We start from the raw sequence: 16,132 nt of genomic DNA, 5'->3' as shown, positions 1-16,132 counted from the left end.
GAGCCCAAAGTGCTGGAGGAGAACAGGAAGGATCCAGCACTCAGTCAGGGATGGCAATGGCTGCTCCCAGGAATGTCCTTGGGAATGGTAACCGATTCTGCACATGGTTTTGCAGCCAAACCCAGCTCTGGAGGGTCTGTTCTGTGCCCTGATAGAGCAGAGGCCCCGAGCTTCAATCTGAAAGTACAATAAAAATCCCCTCTAATAACCAAATTCACAGTGGTCCTGATAATGCCAACCCCTTTCTTATTCATTATTTATTATATGGGCAAAGCCACCTCGAGCTGTTTTTTCCTCATCCTATTTCTGTCTCCATCTCCCATTTCCTTCTATCCGATATTACCTCCCGAATTCCAGCTCTGATCCTCGGCTAATTCGAACATATTGCATTGCTTTACAAACTGTGTTATTTTATCCCTTTCACCTGCCACTTTTCTTTTGGATAAACACTCATAACTCCCAACAGATCACTTTAACTCTTTGACTGTCACTGGAAATTGAATCAGCCAAGACTTTCACGGGGGAAATTCCTTCCTTCCCTTTTCTTCCCTGTTTTGTGTGTTAAGCCAAGCAAAATCTCACCTGCCTTAGCACTGTCTTCAGATCATTTTACTTTAGCTTTGCCCAATAATTTCACCAGCTTCTGGGGTTATTGTATCTGCCCAGGCTGGACCTGTGGTGTAAAGCTGCCTTAATCACCGCTCCTTGTTGAGGGCGACTTGTTTCCTGCCCCAGCCATCACCTCTCAGGATCTGAAGACCCTGAGCCATGCACAGGACACCAGATTTAGATACAGGCAGGCCCCCAGCAAAGGAGGGAGCTGACACATCTCACACCCGTTTCCTACCCCAATGCAATGGGCATGGACAGCACCCATGAGCGAAACACTCCCAAATGAGGAGCATTTTCCTGGTGCTCCTTCCCTATCACTGACATCCCTCAGAAGCCAGCTTTGCCTCATTCATCATCTTGGATGTGAGCTCTCACTCGCTCCAGCATCACCCCCTGCACATCAGCAGTGTCCTGACGAGCCAGAAACAAGCTGTGGTGAAACTGGGGAACAACAAAAACATGGGGGAAAGGGAAAAGGTTGCAAGTAAGAAATCCCTTTTTGCCCTACAAACAGAAATCAGGAGCACTTCACTCATCAGCCTCACATCCATCACCCAGGGACCCCTGGTCAGATCCTTGGGTTTAGCTGTGCTTGCCCTCCTCAGGAACACCAGATCCACCCCCTGTAACGATGGGATCAGCTCAATCACCATCCTTCAGAATGCCTGTTCCCTTTGTCTTCCCAGCCTTAACCACCATAAACCCCGTTGACTTCCTCCTTCAGGACACTGGACCAAAGCAGGTTCTGGTTGGAGCTCCCTAGGGCAGGGGGTTTGCAGGGAATCCAAACACTTTGCACCAAGTCCCCACACGCAGCCATTCGGGTTGTACCGAAAGGAGACGAGCATTGAACATCCCCCTCTTCACCCTGCAGCAGCTGCACCCACACCGAGTCCTGCTCAAAACCCCACCTTGGGCAACTGCTTCTCATTGATGGGCCAGCGTGGCCAGCAGCCTGGGCCCCTGCACCACCACCGCAGTGGGGTGAAACCAGTCTGGGTGTCATCCCACTCCAGATAGGCTATGGGAACATATAAGGTGAGGTGATGGGGAGAGAAACTACTTGGAGCACAACTCTCTTGCTGCCATGGGAAGGCATCTCCTGGTATCCATCAGTGGATGCTGTGCTTTCTGTCACCACCCTTCAGACACCGCTTTGAGGGAAAAGGGCTACATAGAATCATAGAATAGTCAGGGTTGGAAAGGACCTTAAGATCATCCAGTTCCAACCCCCCTGCCATGGGCAGGGACACCTCACACTAAACCATGGCACCCAAGGCTCTGTCCAACCTGGCCTTGAACACCACCAGGGATGGAGCATTCACAACCTCCCTGGGCAACCCATTCCAGTGCCTCAGCACCCTTACAGCAAAGAATTTCCTCCTTACATCCAATCTAAACTTCCCCTGTTTCAGTTTTAACCCGTTACCCCTTGTCCTATCAGTACAGTCCCTAATGAAGAGTCCCTCCCCAGCATCCCTATAGCCCCCTTGAGACACTGGAAGCTGCTCTGAGGTCTCCACGCAGCTTCTCCTCTCCAGGCTGAGCAGCCCCAACTTTCTCAGCCTGTCTTCATACATCAGAGGGTCTTGGGAGGTCCACATTGACACAGACTGACCTGACCTCAGCACTTCACCAAGGCACCCACACATTGCATCTCCTTCCCACTGAGAACCAGTAAGTCAGGAGCCACCAGTGGGACCAGATGGACCAAAGCTCAGCCAGGAGGGACAGCAGATGGAAACACCTCATGGTTCAGGGGGGACACCACAGACCTCCATAACCTGCCACCGTACCCTTGCCATGAGCCTCACGAGGCTGCCGGGAGGTGCCTGGGTTAACAGGGCTGCTCCCCAGGGATCACAGCAATCTGTGTTGCAATGCCTGAGTCATCCGTTTCCTGCCAGTCACCCAAAATGGCCTCAAAGTTTGCACAGATGGTGCTTAATCCTCATTTGGACAATGAGCCTTTGGGCTCGTAAAGGATAATTACTAAATGGAAGCAGGGGAAGGGAGTGGTGGGAGAGGGCATGGGCAGGACCACGGCATGGAGCCGGGCAGGGCTCCGCACACAGCAGGGGTGCAGGCGCTGGGCAGGAGCCTGGTTTAGCCCCCAGAGGCTCAAAACAAGCCAGTGCTAAACCTCAGAGAGATGAGGACCAGTGCACCATGTCCACGTTAACCTGCGTGGAGCTTTCTGCCCTTGACCAGGCCTAGAGCCCTCTCCCTGCACGTCACCCTCGGGTACCACACGGTTATGGGTGCATCCTCTGAGGCAGCAGCACAAGAGGGATGTGGAGCTGCTGGAGCGAGGCCAGAGGAGGCCATGGAGATGCTGCGAGGGCTGGAGCAGCTCTGCTCTGGAGCCAGGCTGAGAGAGCTGGGCTGGGGCAGCCTGGAGAAGAGAAGGCTCCTGAAGGGGAGACCTGAGAGCAGCTCCAGTGCCTGAAGGGGCTGCAGGAAACCTGGAGAGTTTAGGGACAGGCCAAGGGGAATGGCTTTAACCAGCCAGAGGAGCTCCCTCTCCATGCCAGGAGGGATAACAGGGGCAGCGATGGGGTTGCTCTGTCTCCACCAGCAGCAGAGCATCGCACCTCAGTCCCGGGGTACCCGAGCAGCTGGATCCTGGCCGAAACCCCTCTGCTCCCTGCAGATTGAAGCGGGACGGATGCAGCCAGGAGAGGCCCCGTCCATGCTCGCTGTCCCCATCCTCCTCGTGCCGGAGCCCCGCACTTCAGGAGCAATTAGCAGCCGGGTTGAACTAATTCCCCGCGTGGACGGGTCCAACACAAACAGCGCGCGCTGGCCCGCGCCCCACACCTCCGCGCATTCACCTCTGTTTCGGAGGGCCGGGGCTGCCTTGCCAAGAGCAACACAAACAACCCGCTGCTCCTCCAGGTTAAGAGGCAGCCCTGGAGGGCTGGAGCGCGGTGGCCGGGGCCGTACGCGGCCGCTGCCGGCTCTTCCACCCGCAGCAAAGCAGCCTCTGTTCGCAGCTCGGGTCAGGAGGGAGGCGAGCAAACAAGGGTCCGTGTATGTGGAGCTTGTCCCCCGGGGAGCACAGGGGGAGAGGTGCGAGGTCTGGGGAGCCCCAAGAGGGGGGTTTTGGGGCGAGGGGAGAAGGGCCCTGCAAACGGCACCTGCGGGTGTTTGTGAGGCTCCAGCACCTGAAATAACAACGTGGGGAAGGGGGAAACGGGGCCGGGCCCCTTGCTCCGGGTCCCATGGCTCCGGCACTGGTGCGTTACCGGGGGGTCCTGGTCCCTCCCGCAGCCAGGGATGCTCCCGGGCTTGGGTTTGGGTCCTTGGTCCTGACGGGGTTTTGGGGCTCACCTGCTCCTGTTGGGACCTCACGATGCTGCACCACAAGCAGGGCTGCCAGGCTTCCCTGAGGCGCATGGTGATGCTGAGTGCCATGGCTCTGCAGAGATAAAGTCGAGCCCACCCTCTCCGAGGATGCAGGATGTGCCTGGTGGCAGCACAGGGACCCCCACAACGGGCTGAAGACAGGAGGGGAGATGGCAGCAAATCCCCTTCCTTGGAGCCCCTCTGGCACAGGGCACCCCGAGGCCAGGCTGCCACCAACAGCCCCAGCCCATCAGGGCTGCCTGCGACAGCTCCGGGGCAGCATCAAGCTCCCATCAGAGGCAGCACATGAGGAACGTGCAGGGAGTGGTGCAGGAGAGGTGCAGGAGGGGTTAGGGCAGCCTGGGATCAGCATGTACTGGGGATCCCAGGCAGCGTCAGCGAGGCTGTGACCCCGGTGTGGCCGCTCCTCCTCGCTGGGGCTGGAGGTGCAGGCGGGTTGATCCCACCCATCATCCATGGCAGGACAGAGCCGGGATCACGCTGCAGGCACCCGGGAGAGAAGAGGTTACCCCAACCAGCAGAGGGGTAACCACATCCCCTGCACCATTCAGCCTCATACACCCCGGAGCAGACAGGAAACCCCCATCTGCAGGGGCACACAAGGCCCTGGCCACGGGAGCTGGGTCTCTGCAGCGAGCAGAGGTCACTGCTGCAGCTCGGGACACGTTCCCACACGCGCTGCAAACCCGCAGCTGCTGCCCCAAGCAGGCGATGGAGAGGTCCTGGGGTCAAGCTATTAAGCCTCCTATCTGCTTAAACCCTTAAGCTGTCCTGTGATCTTGGCCAGGCATCCCCATGGCGGCGAGGGAGAGCAAGCGATGCCTCCTGCCCCATGGAGCCAAGGCTTGGGGGCTGCCAGCACTGCAGGAGCAGCAAGAGGTTTGGGGAGCTGCCAGGGGGCTGGGATGGCCCCAGAGCACAAAGCAGCCCCTTCTCCACCTCTGCCCAGCTCTTGGGCTCCTTCCTACTGCGCCTGAGTTGGGTTTAGATGGAGCTGAGGAACAATTCCTGCCCCAGAGGGTGCTCAGGCATTGGAACAGGCTGCCCAGGGCAGGGCTGGAGTCACCGTCCCTGCAAGTGTTCACACACCCTCAGTGCCATGGGGCAGTGGTGGCCTTAGCACTGCTGGGGAATGGTTGGACTTGGTCATCTTAAAGCCTTTTCCCACCCTGGTTCATTCTATGGTCCTATTGCCACCCACTGATGTTCCTCGAAAGCAGGGACCTGCTGCAATCACTGCCCGGGCTCGGGAAAGCTTGGAGAAACCAACAGTTCCATTTTGTGTTGCCCCTCCGGCCGTCAGGACCTCCCCAAAACAGAGGAGACCTTCCAGACAGCCCACTGAGATACCAACACACAGCCAGCTCTCAGCCCCTGGTGTCAGCTGTGGTGGGGGTCCCTGCTCCTTCAAGCTCCAACAGCACCAAAGTGACCAGAATCACAGAATCCCAGCCTGGGTTGTGTTGGAAGGGACCTTAAAGCTCATCCAGCTCCAACCCCTGCCATGGGCAGGGACCCCTTCCACTAGAGCAGGTCTTATTTTGCTCCTTTTTGCCACTGCAGTAAGGTTATGACAGATGTAAGGGCTCATTCTGCCCACGTCTGCACCTTCCAGGCAGCCTTCGGGAGGGCAGCAGGCAGGGAGCCAGAGCTGGGTAGCTAAGCCAGCAGGTTCAGGGCTTTTTGGATGGGACAGCATCAAAAGACTGACAGACCCAGCTGCGTTCCAGAGCCCTGCTTCACCGAGGAATGCAAACACAGTGACGCAGCCCTTCCTAAACCAGCACCCCGGTCCTGAGACGCTCCCATGGCTCATCAGAGCCAGCAGAAGCTCCTCCAGTGTGGTTCGTTTTCATGTTCCCCCCTTACTTGTCCTCATTCACCAAGACCCCAGCTCCCAGTGTTGGTCTTTGGATACAGGCATCACCTAGGGAAAGCTGCAGGGTTGCTTTAGGTACCCAGGAAGGAGCTTTGGTCCCCAGCAACATTCTTGTGCTAAGGCATAAGGGAGAAGAGGGGTGATGAGCACAGAGCACAAGGAGCCTGCCCTACAACTGCAGCCGTGGTGGGCGCCACAGGGTGCATCGTGCTCCCTCCATTGACATTTGCCATCTCCTCCCAAGACAATAAAACACATCTGCAGAGATGGGGATAACAGGGCTGCAGCTCTCAGGGCTGTTATCTACACCTGATTAGAGCTCCCTCCTGGAAGGCAGAGGGCAGGTAAAGAAGGGCCTGGAAACCTGGATCTGCTTGGTGCCTGTGCACAGCAAACCCAGGGCAAGCCCACGTTCTGGGGCTGGGCTGTGACTCCTGCCAGGCAAAGCATCCTCAGCACCTCCAACAAGCAATAGGTGCCCTGAGCACCAACCCATTGGCCACGCACCTCTCCACGAGCACAGATGTGAGTCCTGCAGACGGACAGCTGGAAAGGATGCCGAGCATCATCCGTAGCCACAGCAACGGGGTGACTCAAAGGGAGCTCCCCACAGACACAGCTCCATCCCCTTCCCATCCCACCCTCTGAGGCAGCACCCAGAGGCTCTGTGCTTTAGGAGGGTGGGCAAAGGACAGGCTGCCCCTGGCAGGGATGTCCATCACCACAGCCCCACTGCCTTTTGCAGCATCCCTCATGGGACCCGAGCAGCACACGTGCTGTGCTAATTTTTAACACCACGATAGCAAACTGAGCCCTCTGCAGAGCTGGAGCCTTCCACGTAAACTCGGTTATCTCCAGCAACCAAGCCTGCAATCTCCCCAGAGAATGAAACCAGGTCTGTCAGACCAGCGCTATTGTTTTCAAACCCCAGTTGCAGGAGGGGAGAGGAGGCAGAGCTCCGACATCCTTCATTGTCTGGGTGGGTTTGAGTTTTGACAGATTAACCCATCCTGGAGCCAGCCCAGAGCCAAACCAGGGTGAAACCGGGAGCAAAGGAAGGGGCAGACACTTCAAATGAGGCAGGACCCAAACCCCAGCACCGCTCCCTGCCCCGCCTGCACCGCACAGGAAGGACCAGGACAGAAGCGATGCCCGCAGCACCACGCTGAGGCTTCCCTGCATTCACAGCCAAGTCCATCACTGAAGGGCAGCACCAGCACTGCGTGCACGGCACTAGCACTGCGAACACGTCACACACACCCTTCCCCATTGCTCCCAGGGGTAGGAGTGCACCTGAACACCCAGCCTCAGGGCGACTCATCCCCCTCACGTCTCCAGACAGGGATGGGCTTGGTCAGGGCACGGGGTCAGAGCTCACATTTCCTAAAGCCTCCACGAGCAACACAGGAGCATCTCCAACAGCGATGCTGCTCCCTGTGCACCGCTCTGGGCTCTGGTCGGACACCACAAGCAGGTTCTCAGGTATTTCAGCCCCTCAGAGCACAGGCTGAAGTGGGGGGGGACTTGCAGAGGCAGCTCTGGGGGCACCTCAGCACCTGCATCCATCAAGCTCCTTGATAAAGCCTCTTGCTCTGTGCAGAGGCAACTGCATCCCCAGCTCCCTGGGCAGCGTTTGGAGCTATTCCATGTCGCATGGGACACAGCAGCTCCACGGGTTCAAGCTTCCTCGCCCTCAGGAGAGTGAAGATGCTCCCACTGTTTCACTGAACACTCAGCATCTCCCCTTCATGCAAGGATGTGAAATGGTCCAGAAGCCAAAGCTGGGGAGAGGCATCAGTGACCTCCCTGGGACAGGTTTGTCCCATCCACCTCAGCAATTCCTCTCACCAAAGAGGCCAAATCACCCCAGATTTACCAGGGCTGAGACACCACAGGGTAAAGAGCAGCACTGAAAGGGCTACAAGAAAGCTGGAGAGGGGCTTGGGACAAGGGCCTGGAGAGACAGGCCAAGGGGAATGGCTTTAACCTGCCAGAGGGGAGACTGAGCTGAGCTCTTAGGCAGAAGCTCTTCCCTGGGAGGGTGCTGAGGCGCTGGCACAGGGTGCCCAGAGAAGCTGTGGCTGCCCCATCCCTGGCAGTGTTCAAGGCCAGGTTGGACACAGGGGCTTGGAGCAAGCTGCTCTAGTGGAAGGGGTCCCTGCCCGTGGCAGGGGTTGGAACTGGATGAGCTTTAAGGTCCCTTCCAACACAAACCAGGCTGGGGTTCTCTGACATCCGCAAAGCTGGGCTGGGGCATCTGGGCAGCACCACAGTGGGTTCAGGCTCCTCTAAACCCCAGGTCACGGTACCCGAGAGGCCTTCTGCCAGCTCCCCTGCGCCTGTGCAGAAGCTGTCCCATAGGGACAAGCTTCAGGGCAAGCAGTGGTGGGATAAGCTCAGCACAGCAGCCCTGGAGACCCAGCGAAACCCAGGCAGCTCAGCAGTGCCTGTGAGTGGGATGACTCCCCCACTGAGCCCCTCACTCTCTCCTCTTCCTCCTGATCCTCTCTAAAACAGGACTGGATTCATCCGGAGGAAGCCAGAACCAGCCCAGATGGATGCGGCTCCTTGCGCTGATGGCGCAGCCCCAAAGAGCTGAGCAGTTTGGACACCCTGCACTGCTGATGTTATACAAAGGAGCTGGAAATGTAAATGATGGCGCTGGACCTACAGCCGGTGGCTGCTGCTGCTGCTGCTGCAGATGGCCCCAGCAAAACATACTAACGATAACAACAACAGCATCTCCATCCCCGGCCTTGGCACCGCAGCAGCGAGAGCAGAGCAAAGCTTTTACGTGTTTGCCATCTAGCGGGCTGGGGAAAGCCTGCACGCACCGAGCACAAACCCCTGCGCTACCCGGGCACCCCCCAGCCCCGCGGGGCTCGGCGATGGACTCAGCACTGGGGTACCCTGCAGAGCATCCTGCTGATGAGAGCCCGGCGCTGGAGGGGGACAGGTCCTGGGACAGCATCCATCAAGGGTAGGGGGGCTTTATACATGGCAGGAGCCCGAACATCCCACCCCAGGAGGGGCGAGGTGGCCACATCGCACAACGGCAAGGATGCTGCTGCGTTACTTCTGCTTTGCCTGTCCACAGGAAAGGATAAACGCTATCTTTAGGACTAATAGGCTCATTTTTAAATGGTTTCCAGGGAAAAGGGCTGAACGCTTCCACCATCCTCCTGGAAAACCTAGCTGCCAGCTCCATGAGAAACCATCCGGGCTGCCTGGACCCACACAGGTGGGTCCAGCCCATGGGCACATCCTTAGGATCATCAAGAAAAGGGGCCATAAACAGCAAGAGAAGCACACGATCCTGCGCAGTGGCACTAAGGAGCAAGCTGTTCACCTTCACCCAAACAGTAATTCCTGAGGAGGAAAAGCAAAGTTTGCTCAGCTGCAGCTGGGGTTGAGCAAACACAACACGGATCCTTTCTGCTTCGCCTCTTGGAAAAGACTCCACCAGGGTGTCACATCTGGCGAGGAAAAGCCCAAGCCAGAACAGTGCCACCAGCTCCAGCCCCTGGGAAAGCACCGAGGAGCTGGTGTTGCTTCACCCCACCAAGAGGGGCTCCAAAGCCTGGCTGTAACCTGCAGCAACCCTACCAGTGCAGACCCAGCACAGCCACCCAGATCCATCTGCTCAAACACACCCTTAGAAGGGGTTGGTAACTCACTTCTTCATCCCCAAACCCACAAACCACCCCAGATGCTCCTCAGTCCTCTAAAAACAGTGCCCGTGACAAGTGGTACCTGCCCGGTTTGCCCCAGAGCCCTGTTGCTGGTGCAGAACACGAGCAGAGAAAGGGAAAAGGCTTTTACCTGAGCATCAGAGCCAGCTCTCTGGGTGCTAGAAAGCTGCAATCGCTGCTGCATGCTCTGGGGGCTTAGACTGGATAAAGGCAACACAACGCAGGACAAGCTTCAGGGCAGCTGCAGCTCTTTGCTGAGCCCCCATCCACCTCTGCAGGGCTGTGTGCTGCAGAAGGGAGCTGATGCCCCTCTCTGTGAACGTGGGAAATGTCCTCCCCGGGCGCTCACAGTGGGTTGGTGAGATGCTGATGTCCTCCCACATGCTGGGCATCGCCAGGTCATCGGTGTCCTATTCAGGAAGGGGAGGAGCAGGACTCTTCAGCAGCAGCACTGGCCACGGTGGCAGCAGGGTCCCTGCAGATGCCCTGTGTTTTCATACCCAGGGAAGTACCAGCACATCCCACATCAGGCAGACGTGTGTGGGATCAGCACAGCAGGAATGAGCCCCACAAACCTGCACAGCGTTCACACACCTCCAACCAGTGTGTCCAGGCGCTGCATGGACAGGACCAGTGCACTCCTTGTGCTGCAGGGGTCTGGCTTTCGGCTCCCACACTTGAGCAGCACCCTTCACACGGGCACTGCTCTAGGCTGAGGTGCAGCAGAGGCACAGGAGGGAGCAGATACCCACACGCTCCCGGGATGAAGGGGCAGTAACGGCAGGCTGCACTACACAGCCCTCGGCAGGGTCCCCGTTTCCCCAATTCCAAGGAAAAGCTGGAAATTGAACACTAACAGAAGAGTTTTCCCACATGCAGAAAGTCAGGAACTTGGTAAACACCTCATTCAATTCTACCTTTAGGGAGTTTATCCGAGCACAGATGCTGACAGCACATCCAAGGTGACAGCAAACCTGAGTTGCACAGCTCAGGCCCAGTTCTTATCAGAGTGACCATGAAGAATATCAGGCAGAAGCTCTTCCCTGTGAGGGTGCTGAGGCGCTGGCACAGGGTGCCCAGAGAAGCTGTGGCTGCCCCATCCCTGGCAGTGTTCAAGGCCAGGTTGGACACAGGGGCTTGGAGCAAGCTGCTCTAGTGGAAGGGGTCCCTGCCCGTGGCAGGGGTTGGAGCTGGAGGAGCTTTAAGGTCCCTTCCAACCCAAACCATTCTGTTCTATCAGAAGCTACTGTGAGGCCTTCAGCCAGCCCCTTCCTGCCCCAGCACTACCTGAAACACCCAGGCAGATCCCAACCCGTGTGAGCAGGCTCCATGGGCAGCACCCAGAGGCAGGCACTGCTGCTGGAGAGGAACCCACCGTGTCCAACGCTGCCGGCTCTGTTCTCCAACGCTCCTGGATTGGAGTAGAGAGCGCTGGATCCCTGTGCTGCAGAGCCTGACATCAAGAGCAGGCTCATTCCTCAGCCCAGTCCTGCGGGCCGAGGCCACCAGAGGGCAGCTGGAAGCGGAACAGTGATTGACCCGGCCAGCTCCAATGCTCCACTGCTGAGCACTGACACCCACAGCATCCTCAGAGACACCCCACAGCATCCTCAGAGACACCCCACAGCATCCTCAGAGACACCCCACAGCATCCTCAGAGACACCCCACAGCATCCTCAGAGACACCCCACAGCATCCTCACAGACACCCCACAGCATCCTCAGAGACACCCCACAGCATCCTCAGAGACACCCCACAGCATCCTCAGAGACACCCCACAGCATCCTCAGAGACACCCCACAGCAACCTCAGAGACACCCTACAGCATCCTCAGAGACACCCCACAGCATCCTCACAGACACCCCACGTAACCTCAGAGACACCCCATAGCATCCTCAGAGACACCCCTCAGCATCCTCAGAGATACCCCACAGCAACCTCACAGACACCCCACAGCAACCTCACAGACACCCCACGCAACCTCACAGACACCCCACCATACGTGCTCTGTTCCCTGGATGAGGACCTGACTGTTAATGCCCCAGGGAAGCCCTCTTCCCATTGCAAAGTGGTCTCTGCTGCCAGGGGGTCTGTGTCCATTTGGTCCTTCTCTCAAGGCTTACCTTGGTAACTCGGACCCAAAACCTCCCTGGGTAAGGAAAAGGCTTTACTAATTCCAAGGGACCACTAGACTGGGGGTGATCAGACAAATACACCCCCCTTTGTTACCCTCAACATCCAGCTGAGAGGCAGGTGGAGGGCAGCAGCATCAGGCTGCGTCCTAAAACCAAACCCAATCTATACCCAAGAGAGTCCTGTCAGACAGGAGCCTGCAGCAGCCCTGGGAGCTCCATTCCCCTGCTCCTCTGCCTGAGCTAAAGCCAGTTCCTTCTGTCACCAGGCTTTGATCCTGGTCTAAGCCCATGACAAAGAAGGTTTTTCTCTCACCTGACTCAGTGAGGAGCTGCTCCAGCTCACATGGGAAGAGGAGGGAGGAGGTTTGGATGTGCCAGGGGGGTCCAGCAGGATCACTGCTCACGATAACCCTGTTGTGGAGCTCCAGCCTGCAGCCTGCCACCGGCTGCTTGTGCAACAGCATCACAGAATAGAATCATAGAGCAGTTAGGGTTGGAAAGGACCTTAAGATCATCCAGTTCCAACCTCCCTGCCATGGGCAGGGACACCTCACACTAAACCATGGCACACAAGGCTCTGTCCAGCCTGGCCTTGAACACTGCCAGGGATGGAGCATTCACAACTTCCCTGGGCAACCCATTCCAGTGCCTCAGCGCCCTCACAGCAAAGAATTTCCTCCTTATATCCAATCTAAACTTCCCCTGTTTAAGTTTTAACCTGTTACCCCTTGTCCTGTCACTACAGTCCCTAATGAAGAGTCCCTGCCCAGCATCCCTGTAGCCCCCTTCAGACACTGCAAGCTGCTCTGAGGTCTCCACGCAGCTTCTCTTCTCCAGGCTGAACAGCCCCAGTGTTCTCAGCCTGTCTCCATACGGGAGGTGCTCCAGCCCCTGATCATCCTCGTGGCCTCCTCTGGACTTGTTCCAACAGTTCCATGTCCTTTTTATGCTGAGGACACCAGAACTGCACACAGTGCTCCAAGTGAGGTCTCACAAGAGCAGAGTAGAGGGGCAGGATCACCTCCTTGGACCTGGCTGGTAACGTTCCTCTTGCTGCAGCCCAGGATATGGTTGGTATGCCGGACAAGTCACCCACGCTCCAGCCAACCCCAGCTCCCTGCTCCTGCTTTCTGCTTCCCAGGCTGGGTTTCAGGAACTGATTCAGCTCATGAAAGGGACAAATCACCATAGATCAGCAGCGGGACTAAGGTGACAAAACCAGCAGGAATGTGCAGCCAGGAGCAGGGACTGCTCCTTTTGCCACCGACAACTGATTTATTCCTTATCCCTTTGGGATGACTTTTAGAGGTTTTGGGGCAGTACTTCCCTGTTTCGAGCTTGATTTCTGTGCTTGTTTTACTACTCAGCAGCAGGAAGGTCTCCAGGCACCCAACGGGTGACTTGCAGCTCTCAGAGGAACCACAGCAAGGGATGTTTCTCAGTGGAAGCAGAGCATGGGCAGAGAGGGGAAGCAAAGCCACAGACATCCCCAGCACAGGACCCCCGTGTAACATGGGGGCTGTTTCCTGCAGGTCCTGGTGACAGGAAGGCTGGGGCCGGGGCAGTGCTGACAGCAGCGCTCCCAGATCCCACTCAAAGCCTGCTTTTAAAAGGAGGCAGCTGCTGCCAGCTGCAAAATGAGACCTCGATGGTGGCCAAGGAGCAGAGGACACTGCTGCCTCCTGGGACAGCGCCAACATCAGCAGCCTGGTTTTAGCTGCGCCTCCAGCAGCAAACGGCAGGGGCAGATCTGCCAAGTGAAACCAGACCCAGGAGCAGCTTTCCAGGGGCCCTTCAAGCTAGTGCCAGCGGCTCCCACAGCCCCAGAAGCCATTTGCTGCTGGAGGACAACATCCACCTAAATGTTACCTTGCACAGATCCAGCGAGCACACTCCAAACACCCTCTGGGATGCGAAACAGAGCTCACAAAGCATCCTCAACTTGGAGATTTGCACATAGAGCGGAGCTAACAGCGCTCTCGGAGCTGCATCGTGTCAACTCTCCCTTTGCAAGCCCCATCAGGAAGGGAAAGCAGGCAGACATCACCCAGGCAGACTGCAGGATGAAGAGGACCATGGCCACGTCAGAGGAGATGGCAAACAGCTTGGGAAGGCTTCCAGGCACTGGCAGCATTTGCCCATTGGTGTATTGCAGTCCAGGGAACCTGCTGTGGAGCCCAGGTGCCTCAGTGCTGCTGGTGAAGATGCAGCTGCTCCAAAGGGCTTTTCTCCCAAAGGTGTTATTGGATGTGCTCATCTTCCCTTACACAACCCCCTACCCGTGTTTCAATGAGGGCTGCAGCGCAGGAAGCAGAACACACAGACCTGATGGCAAGAACCAGCACATGACTGGGGAGGAGAGAAGCAAAGAAGGTGGCTGAGCAAGCAGCTCCCTCTGGGAAAGCTGCAGGGCTCAGCCTGATCTCCCAGTGCTTAAGAGGAGATGAGCCCAGCTGCAGCTGCTGCTCAGCAGCACCGTTTCTTCCAAGGAATGACAGTTTTCCATTGCCCTGCAATGGGAGAGCACAATAAAGCTCATGGCCACACACAGCACAAGGAAGCGCTGAGAGAACAACCAGCCAGCAGCATAACACAACCTCAGCACCAGTCTGAGTTACAGCAACCACGCAGAGACCAGGCCTGCACCAGAAGCTACAGGAACAGCACCACAGGTTACATCAGCTTATAAACAGTGGGACAGATCCACATATTAACTAAAGCAGCCAGGGAGGGACTGAGCTAAGAGGGTGTTTGAAGTGATCCCCTGCTCAGGAAAGCAACTGCTGCCCTGGAGCTCTCGTCCCCACCACTCATCAGCCCTGGAGTCCCACCTCTTGCTTTGGATTTCACAAGAGGCAGGGACTTTCCTCCACATCAAGTTCTTGCCTATTTACCTGAGAGTCCTCTATTTCCATACTGACAACAACAGCACAGTGGGAAAAAACAGTTCATGCTGTTTGTCACCTCAGCATACATGGGTTTCATAGAATCGTGTAAGAATTAGGGTTGGAAAGGACCTTAAAGCTCATTCAGTTCCAACCCCCGGCCACGGGCAGGGATGCCTCACACCAGAGCAGGTCGCCTAAGGCTCTGTCCAACCTGGCCTTGAACACAGCCAGGGATGGAGCATTCACCACTTCTCTGGGCACCCTGTGCCAGTGCCTCAGCACCCTCACACTACAAAACTTGTTCCTTATCTAACCTGAACTTCCCGTTTCAGTTTGAACCCATCACCCCTTGTCCTGCCACTATAGTCCCTGTTGAAGGGTCCCTCTCCTGCATCCTTGTAGCCCCCTTCAGACACTGGAAGCTGCTCTGAGGTCTCCATGCAGTTTCTCTTCTCCAGGCTGAACAGCCCCAGTGTTCTCAGCCTGTCTCCATACAGGAGGTGCTCCAGCCCCTGAGCATCCTCGCGGCCTCCTCTGGACTTGCTTTACCTGATGCAGCTGAAGTGGTCGGACTTTGTGAAGGCTCCCACCTCCTCTCTTGTCACTTTGGCATCAGCTTGACCAGGAAAACCAGGCAGGAGTATCCACTAGCCCAGCAGGAGAGTATCCTGCAAGATGCTTCCATGCAAATAGTGAATGTGATCATCTCCCTACAGAGCTTAATGGAGCCAATGGGAAGGAGGGTGTAGGAATGCAGCTGAGGCAGGGCAAGGAGTAATCACTGCTTAGAGACAACAAGCACCTGATAAAGACATAGAAGTCAATGGAAGCAAGAGCTCTGCTCACTACCTGTTCTTAAGCAAAACTGGTGCAGGATTAGGAACTGGAGGCTCCCAGGAGAGCCAAATGAAGCCCACAAGCTAAGCTGTTTGAGCTTCTTTAATCTACTCCAGCACCTTGTCCTCTCTCTGGATAGAACAGCTCTATCCCAGCATCGCCATGGAGCTACCAGACAGACTTCTGCAACACTAATGCAACCCTGAGAGGAAGGAAGCAGCACTGCTCCTCGGAAAAGATGGTTTTCCAACATTCAGTACCTCAGGCACTCCCTCCAGAGCCAAGTTCAACCTCGTGGCACTGATTTAACAGAACAGATTTTATTGCTTGGCCAAATGGACCTGCCAGAAAGGACTGGCCCAGACCACTGCCATAAAAACAGATGCAGAGGGACCAGATAGTGACAACCCTCAAGTAAGGATGAAGCCAAGAGAGAAAACAGCTCAACAGGGTAACCCTGCAACCTAAAACACATGTTCTGAAGGGTTCTCCCTCCACCTCAGGCAGTTTCCTGCCTGATTTCATACAGGCAACCCCCTGGTCACCAGCCTTGCTGCTGGGTTTAGACAAGTGAATTAGGTTTAGCTCACAGAAGGTGCAGAAGCTCACTTCAGCCTCCTGTAAGCACACAGAGCAGCCACCAGCACTCAGCTGTTACCAGCACCATGAGCACCAGCAGCACTTCCAGACAGGAGCCACAGCCAGGCTTCTGCAGACATA

Source organism: Pezoporus occidentalis, unplaced genomic scaffold (genome assembly GCF_034315485.1).
Source record: "Pezoporus occidentalis ecotype Australia unplaced genomic scaffold, CSIRO_AGI_Poc_V1 ctg290, whole genome shotgun sequence".
NCBI classification, from domain to species: domain Eukaryota; kingdom Metazoa; phylum Chordata; class Aves; order Psittaciformes; family Psittacidae; genus Pezoporus; species Pezoporus occidentalis.
The sequence above is the reverse complement of the archived record's forward strand: the minus strand, read 5'-3'. Positions refer to the sequence as shown.